This window comes from Pelophylax lessonae (assembly GCF_965119305.1).
Source record: "Pelophylax lessonae genome assembly, chromosome: 8".
NCBI lineage: Eukaryota > Metazoa > Chordata > Amphibia > Anura > Ranidae > Pelophylax > Pelophylax lessonae.
The window spans coordinates 211,913,968-211,936,132 of record NC_138775.1 but is presented as its reverse complement, the minus strand read 5'-3'; positions in this window follow the sequence as shown (position 1 = coordinate 211,936,132).

The following is a 22,165-nucleotide window of genomic DNA, read 5'->3' as shown; positions in this document are numbered from 1 at the left end:
GTCCACCTCATGTCCTCCCTTAGACCCAATTTCAGACATGGCAGAGGAGTCAGCTGAGCTGTTTGACCACAGTGTCGGCCATCTACTCCAGCCTGATGCTCAGTCCTTTATGGAGTCTGATGTTGGGTCTGAGTTTGAGGAGGAGGCAGAGCAAACAAGAGGGGAGAGCAGACGGCCCGCTCCATCTAAGGCCGCACCTGTTGTCTCCCAGGCCAGGCCTGATGCTCAGTCTTTGATAGAATCAGATGTTGGGTCTGAGGTTGAGGAGGAGGCAGAGCAAACAAGAGGGGAGAGCAGACGGCCCGCTCCATCTAAGGCCGCACCTGTTGTCTCCCAGGCCAGGCCTGATGCTCAGTCTTTGATGGAGTCAGATGTTGGGTCTGAGGTTGAGGAGGAGGCAGAGCAAGCAAGAGGGGAGAGCAGACGGCCTACTCCATCTAAGGCCGCACCTGTTGTCTCCCGGGCCACTATACACACCTCATCTTGCTGGGCCTTTTTTGAGACATCCCATGCAGATAAAACAGTTGCGATCTGCAAGATTTGTAAGAAGGGTATAAAACGTGGCAAAAATGTCAACCACCTGGGTACAAGCTGCCTAAACAGGCATTTGACAACCCACCACTCGGCCCGTTGGCAGGAGCATTTAAAGAACCCACAAAAGGGCCAAAGATTGGTCAGTCGGCCTCCTAGTTCTCCTCGCGCTCCTCCTCATGCTCCATCTGCTCCACCTGCTCCACCTGCACATCAGTCTGTTCCTGGCCCTGCTATAGTCACTCGTCACCTGTTGGCAGCCTCCACTGGCAGGGATGATGATATAGCAGGCAGTGTCGCATCTACCTCCAGCACACCACCAGCTGTATCATCTAGACGCCACATTTCGATTCCACACATGCTGGAACGAAAAAAAATGTATACTCCCCGCCACCCACATGCCCAGCGTCTAAACAGTAGTTTGGCTAAACTACTGGCTCTGCAACTATTACCATTTAACCTGGTAGAGTCTGCTCCCTTCCGTGACTTCGCAAAATGTGCAGTTCCACAGTGGCAGGTGCCAAGTCGGCATTACTTTTCCCGTAAGGCCCTGCCATCCCTATACCAACATGTGGAAGGCAATGTAGTGTCATCCCTGGCCAAGTCAGTCAGCCGTAAGATACACTTGACGGCTGACACTTGGTCAAGCAAACATGGGCAGGGACGGTACATTTCTGTCACTGCTCACTGGGTGACACTGCTTGCCAGTGGAAGGGATTGTAGCCAGGGCTCGGTGCTGCAGCCAGTGTTGCCCCCACGTCTGCAAACAGCTGGTGGTGTCGCTGATCCGGGTAGATCGATCACTTCTACCCCCTCCTGCTCCTCCTCCTCTACCTCCTCCATGCCCTCCTCTGCAGAATGGTCCTTTGAATATGATGAGATACCACGTAAACGTTCAAAGGGCTATTCTATGTCTCAGGCCAAAAGGTGTCACGCAGTGCTGCAGCTTGTGTGTCTAGGGGACAGGCAGCACACTGCCCCTCAGATTCTTGGGGCTCTGCAGGCACAGGCCCAGAGGTGGTTGACACCACGCCAGCTGCAGCCAGGGATGGTGGTTACTGATAATGGGTCAAACCTCCTGGCCGCCCTTCGTCAGGGAAAGTTAACCCATGTGCCATGCCTGGCGCATGTCCTGAATCTCGTGGTACAGCGGTTTTTGAACTCGTACCCGGGAATGCAGGATGTGCTAAGGATGGCAAGAAGGGTGTGCAGTCACTTCAGTGCCACTGCACGTTTGGCCGAAGTGCAGCGCGAGTTTCACCTGCCGGTACACCGCCTCATCTGTGACATGCCCACCCGCTGGAACTCCACCTTGGCTATGCTGCAGCGCCTGTACACGCAGCAGAGGGCCCTCAATGAATACCTATGCGAGTACGGCACCAGCACTGGCTCTGCGCGCCTGGGCTTCTTTTCACCACGGCAGTGGCTTTTGATTAAGGATGCATGCGCTGTCCTCTCGCCATTTGAGGAGGCCACAAGGATGGTCAGCCGGGACAGCGCATGCATCAGTGACACCCTACCGGTACTGTTTTTGTTGGAGCACACTCTGCGTGGCATTATGGACAGGGCACTGGAGGCAGAGCAGCAGGAGGAAGAGGAGGACTTCCTTGCCTCTCAAGGCCCCCTTTATCCTGAGAATCCTGACCCCATTATGCCTAGCTCCCAGAGGCCCGAGCAGGATCCAGGGGTGGAAGAGGAGGAGGAGGACGATTCTGCGGGAACTTTTGCAGGGTTTGAGGAGGAGGAGGAGGAAGACATGCGGCAATCTGCAAGGCCTAGTTTGACTCCCTCGGGACACTTTGGAGTAGTACGTGGCTGGGAGGAGGAGGAGCCCGTTGAAGATAATGTCGTTATGAGTGACCCCGAGGAGTCAGCTTCTCAGGCCTTCGCTAATTTGCGACGCATGGGAAACATCATGCTCCAGAGCCTGCGAAAGGACCCCAGAATCAAGGCCATTAAAGAGACTAACCACTATTGGTTGGCCACCCTACTTGACCCCCGGTACAAGTGTAAAGTCTCGGAGCTTTTCCCATCCACCCATAGAGTCCACAGGATCAAATCCCTTGAGGACAGTCTCAAGAGGAATCTGGTGAACATGTTCCCCGACTCCCGTAGGGTGCAGGGGCGGGGACAACCTACCATGGATTCTACTGGTGGTCACGAGAGGAGCGTTGGAGAAGGCGTGCGGTTGACGGATGCCTTTCGGTCTTTTTTTAGTCCTCACCGCCCAGGCCTCTCAGCTGCCACATCGCATCGACAGCGTCTGCATCACATGGTGGACGATTACGTGAGGGCACAAAGTGACACAGAGGGCTTTTCATGTGACGAATCCGATCCACTGGCATACTGGGTCTTAAGATTAGACCACTGGCCAGAACTGGCCCAGTATGCCATGGAGTTGTTGGCCTGCCCTGCTTCCAGTGTCCTATCGGAACGGGCATTCAGCGCAGCAGGAGGATTCGTCACAGACCATCGAACTTGACTCTCCACCGACTCAGTCGACCGTTTGACATTCATTAAGATGAATCAGTCGTGGATATCAAGCTTTGATGCACCTGATGCAGACCTTGTAGACTAGGCTATCGTTGTGATGTGGCAGTTGAGCCTCAGTTTAAGCCTGGACCATGGTGCCACCCTCAAACCCTCCTCTCATTCTCTTTACGTTCACAGAACCTCATTTTGGTTATGACAAAAACGACAATGTTTGCGCACCTGTTCCACAGGTGCACACCTTTACAATTTTTGGGCCTCCTTCAACACCAGCTCTTTGGGGTTAAGGTGGGGAGGCTATGCTAAAACAAAAACGACAATGTTTGCGCACCTGTTCCACAGGTGCACACCTTTACAATTTTTGGGCCTCCTTCAACACCAGCTCTTTGGGGTTAAGGTGGGGAGGCTATGCTAAACAAAAACGACAATGTTTGCGCACCTGTTCCACAGGTGCACACCTTTACAATTTTTGGGCCTCCTTCAACACCAGCTCTTTGGGGTTAAGGTGGGGAGGCTATGCTAAACAAAAACGACAATGTTTGCGCACCTGTTCCACAGGTGCACACCTTTACAATTTTTGGGCCTCCTTCAACACCAGCTCTTTGGGGTTAAGGTGGGGAGGCTATGCTAAACAAAAACTACCATGTTTGCGAACCTGTTCCACAGGTGCACACCTTTACAATTTTTGGGCCTCCTTCAACACCAGCTCTTTGGGGTTAAGGTGGGGAGGCTATGCTAAAACAAAAACTACCATGTTTGCGAACCTGTTCCACAGGTGCACACCTTTACAATTTTTGGGCCTCCTTCAACACCAGCTCTTTGGGGTTAAGGTGGGGAGGCTATGCTAAACAAAAACTACCATGTTTGCGAACCTGTTCCACAGGTGCACACCTTTACAATTTTTGGGCCTCCTTCAACACCAGCTCTTTGGGGTTAAGGTGGGGAGGCTATGCTAAACAAAAACTACCATGTTTGCGAACCTGTTCCACAGGTGCACACCTTTACAATTTTTGGGCCTCCTTCAACACCAGCTCTTTGGGGTTAAGGTGGGGAGGCTATGCTAAACAAAAACTACCATGTTTGCGAACCTGTTCCACAGGTGCACACCTTTACAATTTTTGGGCCTCCTTCAAAGCCAGCTCTTTGGGGTTATGGTGGGGAGGCTCCGCCAACACCAAAACTACCATGTTTGCGCACCTGTTCCACAGGTGCACACCTTCATAATTTTTACGCCTTCTTCAACACCAGCTCTTTGGGCTTACAGTGGTATGGCTCCGCCAACACCCAAACAACAATTTTTGCGCACCTGTCACACAGATGCATATCATTGTAATTTTTTTCCTTACAAAGGCAATTATTGCTTTCATTACCAGCACTTTCATAGGGATATGGTGTCAAGGCATCGTCCGCACCACCAAATGCCCAATTTTTAAGCATCCTTTACTTCTATTCAAAGTCAAGAGACAACAGTATTCATCCAAAACATCTCTAATCTTGTTCACTCTGCACTACATTGTGGCCCCTACCCCTAACCCTCAATGTATCCGTGCATATATGTCTGTTTCTTGTGAGATTTCAAGTTAAAGTGCACCAAACACCATTTTACATGAAATAAAGTGCAATTACATACATCTTTGGACTTCTTGAAACATTTGGTAATAAAAGCCCCATTGTGGAAATACACCCGTTAATTATATGCACATTTAAAGAGACAGCACCTTTTTCCAAAAAAACCTCTAATCTTGTTCCCAGTGCACTGCATTATGTCCCCATCATACACATTGGCTGAGCCGTTGATTAGGAGCAAAAGAAAGGTGCGGTTAAGCAAAAAAGTCATTTTTGAAGGTTTGGTATGCTGTAATTCTGGTTCTGGACATGCTACAGAGCTGAAACTTCACAGGTACAACTTTTAGACCACCCAGACACTAAATCCAAAGAAATCTCTTTTTTTTTTTTTTTTTTTATTTTTTCAATAATTGGCTATCTATCAAAAACGACAATTTTTAAGAACTTTTTTTTGTGTGATTAATAGTCCCTGGGGCATGACCCAGAACCCTAGGCACTTTTTAGGGGCATTTATTGGGTTTTAGGGCTTAAAAATGGTGTTTTTTGATTACAGAAGTTCGGGTCCCATTGATTTCAATGGGGTTCTGAAATCCGAACCGAACTTTCGTGAAGTTCGGGTGTTCTGGTCGAACCGAACTTTTCAAAAGTTCGATCATCCCTAATCTTCGGATCTATTGACCATTTTAGCAAGCAGTTTTTAGTGGAGGTGATGTCTGCTTAAGCATTTTTTCATCAAATGGTCATATTGAATTGCCTGTGTTTGTGACAGATTTACTATAAGAAGTCATTTTGTTGAAGTACATCCTGATAGAATATATTTATTGTTCAGCTGATAATTCTCCACCTGACTCAGTTGATTTTTAAATCGACTTTTGTCAAGCCAGGTGGTGCTTGCTGGGCCACCCATGGTTCGAAGTTTTGCAAGAATTGCCCAAAACTGAAGCTGCCTATGGTAAGATAAAGGTTGATGATTGGATGTTTTTATAACTTTGTGACTTTAACGGACAATTGCGCGGTCGTGCAACGCTGTACCTAAACAAATTTGACGTCCTTTTTTTCCCACAAACAGAGCTTTCTTTTGGTGGTATTTGATCACCCATGGTGATTTTTGATCACGCGCTATAAACAAAAAAAGAGCGTCAATTTTGCAAAAATAACAATATTTTTCACATTTTTTTATATGAAATTCCCCCAAAAAAATGTAAAAATCTAAATTTTTTAACATTTTCAGCCAATTTGTTTTATGCTACATATGTTTGGTAAAAAAAGCGTATTTTGATTGGTTTGCGCAAAAGTTATCGCGTTTACTAACAAAGGGAAAGATTTTTGTCATTTTTGTTGTTTTTTTTAACGCGTAATGGCGGCAATCTGCGATTTTTTTTGCAGTACTGCAACATTGCGGCGGACAGATCGGACCCTTGAATGACATTTTTTACACTTTTGGGGTTACCAGTGACATTTCTACAGTAATCAGTGCTATAAATATGCACTGTTACTGTAAAATTACACTGGCAGTGAAGGGGTTAACTTTTTTGAGAGGGAGGGGTTATGTGTGTCCCTAGGGGCGTGATTCTAACTGTGATTGGCTGTGGCTTGAGGTGTAGGAACAGTGATCAACGGTCCTACATAGTAGAACCGTATGATCACTATTCCTACACAGGGGAGAATGACAGGCGGCTTGTTTACATTAGTCGCCTGCCTTTCTCCCTCTCCACCGACGATCGCGAGTGACCGGTGGACGATAGAGTCCGCCGGTCACGCGTGCGGGGGGGGGGTACGTGACCGCGCGGGAGCGCGCCTCCGGCAGCGCGCACTCGCTGCCGAGACCCTCACAGGCTATCAACGTAGACCTACGTCGCTTTGCCTGTGAGGGGCTGACCGCCGCAGTAAATAGTCGTGCGGCGGTCGGCAAGCGGTTAAGTTATAGCTAACATCAGATTAAATAGGGTCCTTTCACACGGGGCGCTCCGTATGTCTGCAAATCATCCTATTTTTTTGCGGATGATATACGGACACAATGTATGTCAATGGGATTGCGGATGTCAGTGGATGAACATCCGCTGACATCCGATTTTCTTCCTTTCAGTTCTGTTCCGTTTTTTGGATTGGAACAGAACCCTATTTTTCCTCCGTTCAAAAAACGGAAAGGAAGGAAAATCGGATGTCAGCGGTGTCATCCGCTGACATCCGCAATGCCCATAGACTTACATTATGTCCGTATATCATCCGCAAACGGATGGGATGATATGCGGACATACTTGTGTCATCCGCTCCGTGAAAAAAAAAAAAAAAAAAGGACCGGAGCGGAGCCAAAAAACTGATCACCCGTGTGAAAGAGCCCATAAGTTGATGAAAATGTTATGTTTATCACAATAATGTATAGGAAATGCATCTTGTTTTGTCAACACTGTTTCAATATTTGCATTTGATGATTTTATGAATTCCAAAAGATGGCATCCTACTAAATACCTTTTTTTTATATTACTATCCAATTATAACTAGTTTTCAGGTGCTAACAGAAAAATATGTATTCTTGAAAATCTTGAAGATTGTTTAAATTGTGTGCCACAAAAGAGCTTAGTTTGACATCAATTTCATACTGGCAATACTGTCATATTAGTGCATTTTATGCTAAGAAAAGCAGCATCCCTTCCCTAACAACAACATACTGTACACTTTTCATTGCAGCAATCCACGGAAATTTTAGGTAGTGATGCTTATTGGCAAAATCACTGCCATAAAAAAACTGCTCCATGACCTTTCCTTAAGGACAAGGCCACACAGGACTTTTCTTTTTTTTTGCCTGTTAACCATTGTCACTAGGGGGAAATAGGAAATTCAAACTTATACAGTTGTCATCAGAATAGGAAGTGAGGGGAATTTTTCCAACAGGGACAACTTTTAGGGTGACAGCTGTCTAAAATACAATTTTCCTGCTATTTTGAGAAATTTTCCCTGACTTCATGTTGCATCCGCAGTGCAGGAAGTGAAGGTACATCTCCCCAATATACCATAGACAGCAAAAAAATGTAAAAAGTTTTAGCTATTGCTTGCTGCATCCAAAAATAATATTCCAATGTTTTGGCTAGACACATATTTTGAGGGAAACCTAAAATAGCTCTGATCTTTGATAAATATATAATATACAAATAAATCCAAATGTATACTAAGAGAAATATGAAGGCCATCTTTGTTAACCTATTGTGATATTCTAATTGCCTGGCTGTCATGATAATCTAATGAATTCAGCACTTCCTGACCTGACATAAGCATGCCCCTCAGGAGTTCTGACTTTCTTTGACCTCACCTGCTGCATGATTGCTCTAGTTTAGTAACTCATAAATCATGGAAATTATGGATCAGTAAGGCTTCCAGGTGACTAGCATTTCTAGAAGACAGTTAACAAAGGACGCCCCTACCCAAACGCATCTCTGTTACCTTAAAATGATGGCAAGTGATAGGAGGTTTGCTGGTGCTGCCTTGAAAATTGATGTCATGGTCTTCCCTGGAGAAGACAGCAGTGTCTAATATAGCTTGTGCTCCTTCATCCTTACAATCATCCTTAATCCCACAAAATAGATAATGGATCTTTTCACTACATACATACATTTGTTGAAAAAATGTTAAGGTATTTTAGGTACATGGTGATTGCATTGAACACAAAATCTATTGATCTGCCTATGTGTGTGTGGTCTACTTATGTTTGATGTCTAAGAACTATGTCATACGTTCACCAGTTTCAGACCATCCTAATTCCAAAGAGGCATCTGATGCCCAATGGACAGCAGTTCGCTGATAGCAAATACTGAGGTCTGAATGATATTAATCAGTCTGCAGTGTAGAGAAGCCCCTGCAGGGCTCAGCAGGCATGCTCCATCTAGGGTTTCAATAACAAAACCTTTTTAATGCGTCTGACTAGTCATCCCCAGCTTGAACTCGGCTCTGCCGGCCAGTGTCGAGTAACTGGATCTCAGGAGGTGCACAATGCGAATACTATTTTGGGCGAGATGTTATCACATTAGGGTTGGCCTGTTGCACGTGGTCACATAGTGTTTAAACCAAGGTGGCCTAAGATACTGTCTTTATTCTTATTACAGTATGCTAGAAGCTATGGTTAAGTACAGTACAAATTGATAGATAGAATAAAGGAAGCATGGATAGACAAGATGCCGTAGATAGATAGATAGATAGATAGATAGATAGATAGATAGATAGATAGATAGATAGATAGATAGATAGATAGATAGATAGATAGATAGATAGATAGATAGATAGATAGATAGATAGATAGATAGATGGATAGACGGATAGACGGATAGACGGATAGACGGATAGACGGATAGACGGATAGACGGATTGACGGATAGACGGATAGACGGATAGACGGATAGACGGATAGACGGATAGACAGATAGACAGATAGACAGATAGACAGATAGATAGATAGATAGATAGATAGATAGATAGATAGATAGATAGATAGATAGATAGATAGATAGATAGATAGATAGATAGATAGATAGATAGATAGATAGATAGATAGATAGATAGATAGATCAAAAAATTGTAGGATCATTCATCATTGCTGCAGGGAAGCCTTATTGTAATTTGCTAATTATAAAAGAGAACAGCATATTATGCACATGAAATGCAAGCTTGTACCCAACACAGAGCCACACACACAAGCATACTGTACAATGGAAGTAGCAGCATATTTCCAAATGTACCTCTTCTAATGTCACAGAATCATGTGAACATGGATTTTTGTAGAAGCAAATAAAATATTTTAATTCATTTTTTAATGTTAGATTGTTTTCCTTAGTTACCCAGGCTTGAAATTTTCCCATAAAAAAAAAAAAAAATCAAAATCCTAAATTACCTAATGGTACTATCTTCCTTATAAAATAAATAATTACTTTTTTTGCATTACTTTCTCATACTCTGATATGTGTGCGATCATGCCAATCTAAAAGCTGGCAATTCTATTACTCCACCTACAGTACACCTATGTGACTAGGGAAAACACAAAATATTTTCAATCTGATCTATGCAATATTTTTCCTACAAAATGTAAATATATATAAAATTAAGCCACCCATAATATTTAGGATGCCACACTGCTTGCACGCAAGCAAATAATATCTGCGCAGCAAGGATGGTAGTTAGCTAACTAAAAATTTTCTAAGTTCTATATCATAACCAATGGGGAGAATTTACTATAAAGAAGAAATAGAGACCATTTACTTATGAAAATGAAGCTCACTGAGGCTTGTTAATACAATAAAGCCATGTTCACTTCAATCAAGCAATCGCAAGCTAAAAAAAAATTTTTTTTTGTAATTTATTAAAAGCAGTTCTGTGGTGTACCAGCAAATTTGAGGGCTAGTGGTTATTAAACAAACCTAGCTTGGATTCACAAGCTGTCTGATATCCAACATTCAGCAAACTTTGTGACTTACTCCACTGAAGTCAATGGGAAATACAGCTTGTTTTGCATTTCGGGCCATTTGTAGTGCTAATAAGCAACCTATTGTCAATCAAAAGACATGGAAAGGACACACTGCTACAATGCCAACATTAAAAAGAAAAAAAAAAAATATGGCAGGGACAGTTATTTTTAATGCGGCTTTGAAGACAACATTGAACATACACATATTCATTTAATTACAGATTTGGGCCATGCATTACAGTTGCATATGTTGTTACAGAACAGATTTTTAAAATATTATTCATTATTATATATCTACTCTATCTATCTATCTATCTATCTATCTATCTATCTATCTATCTATCTATCTATCTATCTATCTATCTATCTATCTATCTATCTATCTATCTATCTATCTATCTATCTATCTATCTATCTATCTATCTATCTATCTATCTATCTATCTTGCAGCCATTTGCTAAAATCATTTAAGTTCATTCTTCTTCCTCATGAATGTACACATAGCACCCCATACTGACAGAAAAACACAGAATTGTTGACATTGTTGCAGATTTATTAAAAAAGAAAAACTGAAATATCACATGGTCCTAAGTATTCAGACCCTTTGCTGTGACACTCATATATTTAACTCAGGTGCTTTCCATTTCTTCTGATCATCCTTGAGATGGTTCTACACCTTCATTTGAGTCCAGCTGTGTTTGATTATACTGATTGGACTTGATTAGGAAAGCCACACACCTGTCTATATAAGACCTTCCAGATCACAATGCATGTCAGAGCAAATGAGAATCATGAGGTCAAAGGAACTGCCTGAAGAGCTGAGAGACAGAATTGTGGCAAGGCACAGATCTGGCCAAGGTTACAAAAAGATTTCTGCTGCACTTAAGGTTCCTAAGAGCACAGTGGCCTCCATAATCCTCAAATGGAAGACGTTTGGGATGACCAGAACCCTTCCTAGAGCTGGCCGTCCGGCCAAACTGAGCTATCGGGGGAGAAGAGCCTTGGTGAGAGAGGTAAAGAAGAACCCAAAGATCACTGTGGCTGAGCTCCAGAGATGCAGTCAGGAGATGGGAGAAAGTTGGAGAAAGTCAACCATCACTGCAGCCCTCCACCAGTCGGGGCTTTATGGCAGAGTGGCCCGACGGAAGCCTCTCCTCTCCATGTGTAAGACACATAAAAGCCCGCATGGAGTTTGCTAAAAAACACCTGAAGGACTCCAAGATGGTGAGAAATAAGATTCTCTGGTCTGATGAGACCAAAATAGAACTTTTTGGCCTTAATTCTAAGCGGTATGTGTGGAGAAAACCAGGCACTGCTCATCACCTGTCCAATACAGTCCCATCAGTGAAGCATGGTGGTGGCAGCATCATGCTGTGGGGGTGTTTTTCAGCTGCAGGGACAGGACGACTGGTTGCAATCGAGGGAAAGATGAATGCGGCCAAGTACAGGGATATCCTGGACAAAAACCTTCTCCAGAGTGCTCTGGACCTCAGACTGGGCCGAAGGTTTACCTTCCAACAAGACAATGACCCTAAGCACACAGCTAAAATAACGAAGGAGTGGCTTCACAACAACTCTGTGACTGTTCTTGAATGGCCCAGCCAGAGCCCTGACTTAAACCCAATTGAGCATCTCTGGAGAGACCTAAAAATGGCTGTCCACCAACGTTTACCGTCCAACCTGACAGAACTGGAGAGGATCTGCAAGGAGGAATGGCAGAGGATCCCCAAATCCAGGTGTGAAAGACTTGTTGCATCTTTCCCAAAAAGACTCCTGGCTGTATTAGATCAAAAGGGGGCTTCTACTAAATACTGAGCAAAGGGTCTGAATACTTAGGACCATGTGATATTTCAGTTTTTCTTTTTTAATAAATCTGCAACAATGTCAACAATTCTGTGTTTTTCTGTCAGTATGGGGTGCTATGTGTACATTCATGAGGAAGAAGAATGAACTTAATTGATTTCAGTAAATGGCTGCAATATAACAAAGAGTGAAAAATTTAAGGGGGTCTGAATACTTTCCGTACCCACTGTATATATATATATATATATATATATATATATATAGTGTCTCATAAAAGTGAGTACACCTCACACATTTTTGTAAATATTTTCATGTGACAACACTGAAGAAATGACACTTTGCTACAATGTAAAGTGGTGAGTGCACGGCTTGTATAACTGTGTAAATTTGCTGTCCCCTCAAAATACCTCAACACACAGCCATTAATGTCTAAACCACTGGCAACAAATGTGAGAACACGCCTAAGTGAAAATGTCCAAATTGGGCCCGATTAGCCATTTTTCCTCCCTGGTGTCCTGTGACTCGTTAGTGTTACAAGGTCTCAGGTGTGAATGGGGAGCAGGTGTGTTAAATTTGGTGTTATCGCTTTCACTCTTTCACACTGGTCACTGGATGTTCAATATGGCACCTCATGCAAAGAACTCTCTGAGGATCTGAAAAAAAGAATTGTTGCTCTACATTAAATTGGCCTAGGCTATAAGAATATTGGCAAGACCCTGAAACTGATCTGCAGCACGGTGGCCAAGACAGCACCGCACATTGTATCAAATTGGTCTGCATGGCTGCCGTCCCAAAAAGGAGCTTCTTCTAAAGATGATGCACAAGAAGGCTCACAAACAATTTGTTCAAGACAGGCAGACTGACATGGAATACTGGAACCATGTCCGGTGGTCTGATGAGACCAAGATAAACATATTTGGTTCAGATGGTGTCAAGCGTGTGTGGCAGCAACCAGGTGAGGAGTACAAAGACAAGTGTGTCTTGCCTACAGTCAAGCATGGTGGTGGAAGTGTCATGGTATGGGGCTGCATGAGTGCTGCCGGCACTGGGGAGACACAGTTCACTGAGGGAACCATGAATGCCAACATGTACTGTGACATACTGAAGCAGAGCATGATCCCTTCCCTTCAGAAACTGGGCCACAGGGCAGTATTCCAACATGATAACAACCCCAAACACATCTCCAAAACAATCACTGCCTTGTTAAAGAAGCCGAGGGTAAAGGCGATGGACTGGTCAAGCATGTCTCCAGACCTAAACCCTATTGAGCAACTGTGGGGCATCCTCAAACGGAAGGTGGAGGAGGGCATCTCTAACATCCACCAGCTCTGTGATGTCATCATGGAGGAGTGGAAGAGGACTCCAGTGGCAACCTGTGAAGCTCTGGTGAACTCCATGCCCAAGAGGGTTAAGGCAGTGCTGGAAAATAATTGTGGCCACACAAAATATTGACACTTTTGGCCCAATTTAGACATTTTCACTTAGGGGTGTACTCACTTTTGTTGCCAGTGGTTTAGAGATTAATTGGTGTGTGTTAATTATTTTGAGGGGACAGTAAATTTACACTATTATACAAGCTGTACACTCACTACTTTACATTGTAGCAAAAGTGTAATTTCTTCAGTGTTGTCATATTAAAAGATATAATAAAATATTTACAAAAATGTAAGTTGAGGGGTGTACTCACTTTTGTGAGATACTGTATATATATATATATATATATATATATATATATATATATATATAGAGAGAGAGAGAGAGAGAGAGAGAGAGAGAGAGAGAGAGAGAGAGAGAGAGAGAGAAAGAGAGAGCTACTTTTATACGCACATGAACTTTAATAACATGCCAGTCTTAGTCAGTAGGATTCAATATTAAGTTGTACCAGCTTCAACTCTTCTGGGAAAGCTGTCCACAAGGTTTAGGAGCGTGTCTATGGGAACGTTTGACCATTTTTCAATAAAACACATTTGTGAGGTCAGGCAGGCTCTAATTCACCCCAAAGGTGTTCTATCAGGTTGAGGTCAGGACTCAAACTCGCTCATCCATGTTTTTATGGACCTTGTTTTGTTCATTGGTTCAAATCATTTGGTAGAGGGGGGTTTATGGTGTGGGGTTGTTTTCAGGGGTTGGCCTTGGCCCCTGTCAGGGCACAAACACCAGGAGAAGGGCTCTAGGACCCAGCAGCGCTATCAGCACTTTGGCAGGAGAAGGACTTTAGGACCCAGCAGCACTACCAGCAATTTACCTGGGCCTATTTAAGGAAACCTGCCAGTGATTTTAGTTGCTGGTTGATCTTCAGCTCCTCCAGTGTGTTATCCCTGTGATATTCCAGTTCCTGTCTCCTGTTACCAACCCGGCTTGTCCTTGACCTGTCTCCTGATTGCTTCCTGTGTTTGACCTCGGCTATCCACCTGACCACGCTTGCTCTGATATCCACCTGGCTCCTGATCTTGGCTATCCACCCGACCACGTTCCAGTCTCAGCATTATCCAAGTCCTGCAAACACCTCACGGGCGCCACCTGTCTGCTGATTCCACTCCAGCACTCCAGCTGTACTCTGGATCCTCCTGCACACAATCCAGCAGGCGACCCGTGCTACTTTGGGCCTGACCTCTCCTGTTCTCATCCTCAGGGGGGTCTGGAACTTAGCCGCAAGGGAAGCCCTCTCTCTCCATTGGCCTCTAGCACCAGGTACGTGATAGTATCAACCAGCCAAGATGTCTGAGGCCGAGAGAGGTGCTTCCGCATTAGAGGCCCTATGTCAGCAGATTACAGTTCTTACACAAGCAGTCCAGAGCTTACAAGATGGCTACTTTCAGCTGGAAGGACGCCTTCACCCTCTCAGTTGTTCTGCTACAGCCGCACCTGCTATGGGTTTACCCCCTCTGGAGCCCAGAGTTCCCACTCCCGATCGCTTTTCAGGTGACCGACGGAAATTCAGGGCTTTCAAAAATGCTTGTGACCTTTACTTTGCCCTGCAACCAAGGACTTTTTCTCTTGAGACTGTCAAGGTGGGTTTCATCATTTCACTCTTATCTGATGAGCCACAGTCCTGGGCTCATAATCTCATTGAGCAAAAGAACTCAGTCTTGGATTCAGTTTTCACCTTCTTTGAAGCTATGGCTACCTTATATGATGATCCACAACGGACTGCCACCGCAGAGTCGGCCCTTCATGCTCTTGTACAAGGCAGACGACCTGTGGAGGATTACATTGTGAAATTTCGCAAGTGGTCAGCTGATACTGGGTGGAATGATGCCGCCCTAAAATACCAGTTCCGGCAAGGCTTATCTGAGTCTCTCAAGGACGAGTTGGCTAGGATTGAGGCTCCCGCCTCACTAGAAAGTCTCATCCAAGTCTCTATCCAACTAGACCGACGGCTGCGGGAGCGAAGGTCCGAACGCACTCAGACCCTTCGACCCACATGGATAATGCCAAAGGTCCCAGGACCAACACTCCCAGCCTCTATTCCCCAGTCCATGAATATGTCCGATGAGGAACCCATGCAAACTGGCCTACTCCGCCCTGCTTTAACCCCTGAAGAGAGAGCACGCAGACGACAGGATAACTTGTGTCTCTACTGTGGGACTTCGGGCCACTTCCTTCGCAGTTGTCCTGTTCGCCCAAGGAAGTCCAGCCTTCCACGCCCCTCTTACCTTCAGTTGTCTGGGACTATATCCACTCATTTAATTCTCCCCATCTCTCTGCAGGTGGATGGAAAGGAAGTAAAGCTGCAGGCGATCATTGACTCTGGAGCCTGTAGTTGCTTCCTGGATATCAACCTAGCCAAGAACTTGCGCATACCCCTGAAACTGAAGGAACAAAGACTTGATGTACATTTAGCAGATGGCACTGCTCCTAGCTCTGGACCAGTCACTCAGGAGACTATCCCTGTCCTTGCCACAACAGAAGCAGGCCATCGGGAATTCCTCCGCTTTGATGTCATCAGGTCTCCTATTTTCCCAGCCATCCTAGGGATACCCTGGCTACGGGCCCACAACCCGCAAATTGACTGGCCCAAGGGAGAAATCATCTTCTCATCTTCCTATTGTCAGCAACACTGTGGCGTCCCCACGCCTGTCAACTCTTCAGTGTGTCTCTCCGTTCAACCTACACCGGATCCCTGTCATGCTGTTCCTTCAGCCTACCTTGACTTCCTTGATGTGTTTGACAAAAAAGGTGCCGATGCCTTGCCCCCACATCGGTCCTACGACTGCCCAATTGAGTTGCTACCTGGAGCAGAAGTCCCCTTTGGGCGCATCTTTCCGTTATCCGAAGTGGAGCTGGAGGCCCTCCGACAATATATAGATGAAAACCTTGCCAAAGGATTCATCCGCCCTTCATCGTCACCTGCTGGAGCTGGCATTTTCTTCGTCGAGAAGAAGGATCGTTCTCTCAGACCATGCATTGACTATAGGGACCTTAATAAAATTACTATCAAGAACAGATACCCACTCCCTCTCGTCCCTGAGTTATTCCAAAGATTTCGAACAGCCCAGGTTTTCACGAAGTTGGACTTGCGGGGGGCCTATAACCTGGTTCGTATTAGGGAAGGTGATGAGTGGAAGACCGCCTTCCGAACACGCTTTGGTCACTTTGAGTACCTTGTGATGCCCTTCGGGCTATGTAATGCCCCTGCCACATTCCAACATTTTGTGAATGATATTTTCAGAGAATACCTTGACCTGTTCTTAATCGTCTATCTGGACGACATACTAATTTTCTCAGCCTCGCTTGAACTCCATCGAGAGCACGTCAGAAAAGTGTTAAAGACCTTAAGAACCCATGGCTTATATGCTAAAGCAGAAAAGTGTGAGTTCGAGAAACAATCTATCCAGTTCTTAGGACTCATAATCTCCACGAAAGGGATTTCCATGGATCCTCAGAAGGTATCAGCAATCTTGGAGTGGCCTGCACCTTCTGACAAGAAAGGGGTCCAGAGGTTTGTGGGCTTCGCTAATTTTTATAGGAAATTTATTCGGAATTTCTCAACTATTATTGCCCCGATCACCCAGCTCACTCGCCTGCACTCACGCTTCTCCTGGAACCAAGATTCTCAAGCGGCTTTCGAAAACCTGAAGGCTCTCTTCACCTCTGCTCCAGTGTTGCAACACCCTGACCCAGCTCTTCCCTTTGTCCTTGAGGTGGACGCATCCGAAGTAGCTACGGGAGCCGTGCTCTCGCAGCGTCAGGGCCCAAAGGCCCTGCTCCACCCAGTAGCCTATTGCTCCAGGAAGCTGAATCAGGCCGAAAGAAACTATGACGTGGGTGACAGAGAACTCCTGGCAATTAAAGTCGCTCTCGAAGAATGGAGGTACCTCCTGGAGGGCGCTAACCATCCAATTATGATCTTCACAGATCACAAAAATTTGGAATATTTAAGATCTGCAAAACGCCTAAGACCTCGACAAGCCAGGTGGGCCTTATTCTTTTCGAGATTTAATTTCCACTTGACATACCGCCCAGGTTCCAAAAATGGGAAAGCCGATGCCCTGTCCAGGATGTTCCCCGAATCTGCTGAATGTGCTCCTCCAAGCACTATCTTATCTGCCCAAAATTTTTTGCTGATTCAACCTAACCTAAAGGCATCCATTGAACAAGCTTCTGTATCGTGCCCCGAATCCGAACATGACTCGTTAAGGAGGCAGGGTGGATTACTTTGGCACCAGGACAAAATCTTTGTACCTCAAGAAGTTAGGTCTCTGGTTCTCAGGGCATTCCACGACCACCAACTTGCAGGGCACTTTGGGGCCCGTAAAACTAACGAGCTCATTCAGCGGTCCTTTTGGTGGCCTAACCTCAGTCGGGACTGTAGATCCTACGTCAAGTCATGCACCATATGTCTACGTAGCAAAAGTGACAAAGTCAAAGCCTGGGGGTTATTAAGACCCTTGCCTATCCCTAATCGCCCCTGGGAAATGATTTCTATGGATTTTATTGTTGATCTTCCTCCCTCTGAAAGATTCACGACCATCCTTGTTGTGGTAGACCGATTATCAAAAATGGCCCACTTCATACCAATGATTGGTACTCCCTCTGCAGCGGAAACCGCTCACATGTTTATCAAGGAGATCATAAGACTTCATGGACTACCAAAGAACATTGTTTCGGATCGGGGGGTGCAATTCACCTCTAGGTTTTGGAGAGCCCTTTGTAAAGCCTTGGAAGTGGAACTCTGCTTATCATCTGCCTACCATCCCCAAAGTAATGGGCAAACGGAGCGTACTAACCAAACCCTCGAGCAATACCTCCGCTGCTTTTCAGCTTTTTCCCAAGATGACTGGGCATCCCTGCTTCCGCTGGCGGAATTTGCCTATAATAACTCTGTCCATTCAGCTACAAATCAGTCCCCATTCTGGGCTAATTATGGATTCCACCCTGCTGCCCTGCCTGAAATTATGCCTGAAACTTCTGTACCCACTTTGCAGGACAGACTTGTTTTCATTCAAAACAATTATCAGGTCCTCCGGGAGTCCATACAGAAAGCCCAAGTGGATTACAAAAAACACTTTGATCGGAAACGGAGGGGAAATCCTTCCTTCAAGGTTGGGGACAAAGTGTGGCTGTCTACTGCCAACCTGAAATTGGCCTGCCCTTCACGGAAGCTAGGGCCAAGGTATATTGGGCCTTTTCAGATCAAACGGGAAATTAACCCAGTGGCTTACGAACTATCTTTGCCTGACTCATATAGGATCCATCCGGTTTTTCACACCTCCTTGCTTAAACCAACTGTTCCAGATCCATTTCCAGGGAGAGTGGAGCCACCTCCACCGCCAGTGATGATTGGTGAGGACACAGAATTCGAGGTGGAAGCAATCCTGGACTGCAGGAAGAGAGGGAGACAAACCCAATTCTTAATTAAATGGAAAGGGTATCCACCCGAAGAAAGCTCATGGGAACCCGAAGCCAATGTACATGCCCCCAGACTCCTCCAAGAGTTTAAGGACAAATACCCAGAGAAAATTTCTCAAATAGGCATCCGGAGGCTGCCCGTCAGGGGGGGGCACTGTCAGGGCACAAACACCAGGAGAAGGGCTCTAGGACCCAGCAGCGCTATCAGCACTTTGGCAGGAGAAGGACTTTAGGACCCAGCAGCACTACCAGCAATTTACCTGGGCCTATTTAAGGAAACCTGCCAGTGATTTTAGTTGCTGGTTGATCTTCAGCTCCTCCAGTGTGTTATCCCTGTGATATTCCAGTTCCTGTCTCCTGTTACCAACCCGGCTTGTCCTTGACCTGTCTCCTGATTGCTTCCTGTGTTTGACCTCGGCTATCCACCTGACCACGCTTGCTCTGATATCCACCTGGCTCCTGATCTTGGCTATCCACCCGACCACGTTCCAGTCTCAGCATTATCCAAGTCCTGCAAACACCTCACGGGCGCCACCTGTCTGCTGATTCCACTCCAGCACTCCAGCTGTACTCTGGATCCTCCTGCACACAATCCAGCAGGCGACCCGTGCTACTTTGGGCCTGACCTCTCCTGTTCTCATCCTCAGGGGGGTCTGGAACTTAGCCGCAAGGGAAGCCCTCTCTCTCCATTGGCCTCTAGCACCAGGTACGTGATAGCCCCTTAGCTGCAGTGAAGGGAACACTTAAGGCGTCAGCATAACAAGACATTTTGGACAATTTCATGCTGCCTTTGTGGGAACAGTTTGGGGAGGGCCCCTTTGTGTTCCAATGTAGCACCCTCCTAGGTAGGTGCTAGAGAGAGAGTATAGTTTTGGATCCTTTCTGCTTACCAGAAGGATTGCAGGTACTTCTTTATTGTTCTCTGCCTACCAGAGAGTAGGATCTGCTAGTGAGGTCAGCTCGATGTGTTCAGGTGAAACTCAGTTTGTCTGAAGAGTGTTTCAATAGGGAGGCATATTGGACAGCGGAAGGAAACCTGAAAAATGAGTGCACAGGCATTTTAGTACAGCCCTGTTGATTTGGCAGAAGAAAGTGCATTGGTGCATGCTGGGATACTGTATAAATGCCAGTAGCACATGTGCTCAGGGTCTTTCAGCTGGAGAGCGGAGCGGCTGCCTCCTCCTCTTTAGAAGTTGCCATGCGGCCTCAGGTGGTTGACCTGAAGGCCTAAAGAGCTAGAGAGGAACTGAACCCGGAGGTCTTGTAAAGCTGACTGGAAGGGAGACACTGGAAGGATCTGATCCTGTACATAATGAGTACAGATCTGTTTCAAGGGGCCAGTCCTGAGAGGGGCCATCCCTTCAGCTAGAAGAGTCAGTGGACGGGTGTCAGTATAGGGGATGCTAGAGAGTATCCTAAAGATAATGTAGTTCACTAAGTCTTTTGCTGGAGAAAGAGCAAGGAGACTTAACCCTTTCCATACATGTGGCAGTATGGTTAAAGCAGTGTGACTGCTTCCAGGAGCAACCTGGTGAGGCCAAGTGATAGTTGTCCTTATCAAATGTATATAGTTCCAGTTGGAGTATTCCACTATTCCCTTCTCCCATCCAAGTTCAACAATAAATACCAAAAACCAACACCCCTGGACTGTTTATTGAGTAAAAAGCCATTGGGAGTATGGATAAATGTGTGAACTGTACCCTAAGTGACTGTCTACTTGTAATCCAAGGAGGCCCAACAAGTCATCATACAGCAAGCCCTACGGGGACAGTGCTACATTTGGGGGCGTCATCTGGGATTTCCTCTGAGTTACAGCAGTGGTTGCTACCAGCTATGGCTGAGTATTAGACCAAGTAACACTATGTCTTCTCAAGTAAAATGCTGGAGTGGCAGTGGAGAAAGTAATGTCTGCTACAGTGTCACTAGTAAAGTGTACAGATTTTTTTTTCTGGTTGACACCAGTTAGTTAGTGTCAGCATCAGCGTCAGTTAGGGTCAATTCCAGATAGCGTCAGAGTTTAACCCTTTGGTTGCCAGTAACACTAACACACACACACACTATATACCTCCATTACTAGTATAGTGTCTGAATGGATCAACATCTTTGATCTGATCAGAACTATACCAGTGTCCCCAATAGTTTAGTGTTCCCAAAAATGCGGCGTTAACAGGATCACCCCTGACACCTGCCAGCACCTGGGTTCTCGTATGCAGCAGAGTGTCTGTGCTAGTGCCGTTCAACCTTCTGGTGAACTAGCGAGCACCAGCGGCCTAGTACATCCTGGTCGTAGACAAACCAGCACTGCAGTATCACTTGGGGACGTGACAAGTCCCATAAGTGCACAAGCTGGTGCAGTGGCTAATACAAGTAGTGGCCCGCAGCCACCAAGAACTCATAGAGCCCATAGTGCCCTTCCTGATGTGCTTGCAAATCCTGATTGGCAGCCCACAGATTCTGCAGCGCCCGTACTTCCCCCTTTCACTGGCCAACCCGGAATTCAAGTGGAAACAGCCAATTTTACTCCCCTTGATTTTTTGAGCTGTTTTTCACGGAGGATCTGTACGGATCTATTGTGAACCAAAGAAATTTGTATTCTAATCAATTTATCCAAATTTGACCCTTGCCAGACAATTTGGCTGGAAACCTATAATGGTTCCCGAATTTAAAACCTTTCTGGGCATATCCCTCAACATGGGCATTACTAAAAAGTGTGAGTTGCGGTCATATTAGCCCACTGACAAATTCATCATATGCCCGTGTTCTCTGCTGCCATGGCCAGGGCTCGATACGATTAAATATTGCGGTTCATGCACTTCAGTGACAATGAACTCTGTCGTCCTCGAGGTGACCCTGGATATGACCCGCTCCACAAAATTCGGCCCCTCGTAAACCACTTCAATCAAAGATTTTCAGCCTTGTTTATCCTTTGACAAGATGTCTGCATTGACAAGTCCCTGATTAAGTTTTCTGACTGCCTTGCTTTCAAACTGTTTTTCTCCAGCAAGTTTGCCAGATATGGGGTCAAAATGTATAAACTCTGTGTCAGGGCAACAGGCTATACATGTAGTTTTATGGTTTACGAGGGAAAAGATAGCAATGTGGAGCCCCCAACTGCCCAGACTATACCAGTGCTTCCTTATCAGTGTCCACTAGTAAGCAGATATAGGAGGAGTCCCTTTATAGTGTAGTTTAAGCAGTGTTTTCTGCAGCTAGCACATTTCTCTCATGCAAGGAGTAAGTATCTCCCATGGTTAAGAGAGGTGGGATTTATCCTTCCTTCTATGGATAGTGTAGGACCCATTGATATTAGGGTACTTTGACACAGTGGTGGGCTTAAGCACGATATGGCCATATGGTGTGACCGAATCCCCATTTTTCCATTTTTACTCATTTAGATCAGGTCTCAGTAGCATTGTTATATTTGAAAGATACTCCTTTTGTATGTGTGCGCTATCTCTGTGTTTATAATTGCCC